Source organism: Lampris incognitus, unplaced genomic scaffold (assembly GCF_029633865.1).
Source record: "Lampris incognitus isolate fLamInc1 unplaced genomic scaffold, fLamInc1.hap2 scaffold_136, whole genome shotgun sequence".
Lineage (NCBI taxonomy): Eukaryota > Metazoa > Chordata > Actinopteri > Lampriformes > Lampridae > Lampris > Lampris incognitus.
This window is the reverse complement of record NW_026611106.1, coordinates 57501-60000: the sequence shown is the minus strand read 5'-3', so window position 1 is coordinate 60000 and position 2500 is coordinate 57501.

The window sequence follows — 2500 nt, the reverse complement described above, 5'->3', positions numbered from 1 at the left end:
CACTCGTATACGTCGTCACCCTGTGCTCCTCCCTCTTCTTGAAATATGTATTCACCTCAGCCATTTCCATCCTTTTCGCAAAATCGAACACCATCTGTCCTTCCACATTTCTCTCCTCGATTCCATACCTTACCATCAACTCCTCACCACCTCTGTTCCCTTCAGCAACGTGTCCATCGAAGTCCGCTCCAATCACCACTCCCTCCTCCTTGGGTACCCTTTCCACCACGTCGTCCAACTCAACTCCAGAATTCTTCTTTTTCGTCCATCTTACACCCGACTTGCGGGGCATATGCGCTGATAACCGTCAGCAATACACCTTCGATTTCCAGCTTCATAATCCTCACTCTGTCTGACACTGTGTTCACCTCCAGCACGCTCTTGACATACTCTTCCTTCAGAATGACCCCTACCCCATTTCTCCTCCCATTCGCACCATGGTAGAAGAGTTTGAACCCACCTGCGATACTCCTGGCCTTACTCCCCTTCCACCTTGTCTCTTGTCACCTTTCTTCTTTCCATCACGTCAGCCAGCTCTCTCCCTTTACTAGCCATAGTGCCAACATTCAAAGTTCCGACTGACTCTCACCTCCACACGCCTACCCTTCCTCCTCTCTAGCTGCCTCTGGACATGCCTTCCCCCTCTCCTTTTCCTTCGCCCAACAGTAGCCTAGTTTCCACCGGCACTCCGCTGGTTAACAGTACCGATGGCGGTCGTCGGTAACCCGAGCCTCGACCGATCCGGTATGGAAATCTTATTTATGATCCGCATATTTGATTTGGCAAAGATTTGACGCCGGATGCCCTTCCTGACGTAACCCTCCCCATTTGTCCGGGCTTGGGACCTGCACTAAGAATGCACTGGCTTGTGCATCCTCAGTGGCTGGGTTGCACGCTTTTCTATGTTTGCCCCTCACTTTTGTGGCGTGAACTATCAATTCTAGTAATACAGGTGTGTTTATGTTAGGTATCACAGACACACGCACACGCACAATATATGTCCAAAAGTATTGACATAACTGACCATTACACCTACAGGAGCTTTTCTGACATCTCATTCTGAATCCATAGAAACCCATATTCCACGAAGCTCCCGGCGCACAGTTTTGGTGCCGATGTTAATGCCAGGAGAAGTTTGGATCTCTGCAGTTATTGAGTGAACAGAGCGTTGGCGACTTGAGTTGCTGTTGTTCCTAAAGGCTTGCGCTTTTCAATAATATGATGATATATGAAGCATAGAGAGTAAACGGGATAGATACCTTTTGAACAGCACCCTGTAGTACAGCACTTTGAAGGTACATATGTCGTCACTTGCTGTAGTGGTTTTTACTGATGGGCGTGGCCAGGTTTTCAGAAGCCTCTCAGTTGTCAATGTGAGAGCCAGGGGACGCGTCTGCCGTACGTTTAGGGTTAGGGTTAGGTGATTTCTCTGGTAGGGCTGCTTACACCACACCCCGGACTGGATTTGTTGCGTGTTTGTGTCCTGATCGATGGGCCAACTTAACACGCCTTCGGAGGGTGTCCGCCGGCCGGCTTTGCCGGCGTTCGGGCGGTCGGTTCCTCCGGTCTGGCGGATCGATGTCCTTTATTTAATGTTCTTAGTGGCGAGCAGAGTGCGGAGTGGGAGGGGCTCTACCGCGTAGTCGTCCTCTCCGTTGCACAGCTCGACAGCGTGCTCGGCGGTGCTCAGCCGGACCGTCTATCCCAGTTGCTCTTCCACGGCTCCCCTCGCGAGGCTTGCCGCCCCCCCCCCCCCTCCCCCTCCAACATCTGTATGGGGAGGGGTGGAACAGCTCCGTGTTTACCTCGCGGGGCTTTCCGGAAGACATTTTCTCAAAGTCCTCGTGTGACCGGTCTACTTTTTCATTGCGTTGTGTAGGAAAGACAGGACAACTTGTCTCCTTCATGGGATCTGTATTCTGTCGCATATAAACAGAGCAGGTTTCTGGAAGCTTCAGATCAGCTCCTACTGTAGCCTCTTTCTACATGTCCAAAGCGGGAAAGAGCGCGTAGCTCGCAATACAGGTTTTTTTTTTTTTTTTTTACAAAAACACATAAAACATAGCAGTCGCGTATAAACAGGACAGATTTCAGGAAACTTTAGATCAGCTCCTACTGTAGCATACGCAGGAATTGGGACCCACATTAGGAATGGATAAAATAAATTACAGGGGCAGACAAAAATGAACACGTACATACGTTTTGGGCCTCTAACAGGAAATGGCGTCACAACAGGGAGGGGTTACTAACTGGGATGGGCTACTATAAGCGTTGGTAATGACAATAATAATAATCACGTCGTGATACTTTGTGTAAACGATACAACATATGTTGGTTATGACGTTTTTAACCATGCTACACTCGCACGCTTGAAAAAGAAAAAGAAGAGCAACGTCTGGGGTTTTTCTTCTTTCCACCTCAAAGGAAGGGTCGAATTCCCGACCGGTGTTTTTACCGAACCCGGCCGCGGGATCCGTCACTTACCCGTCCGTACAGAGCG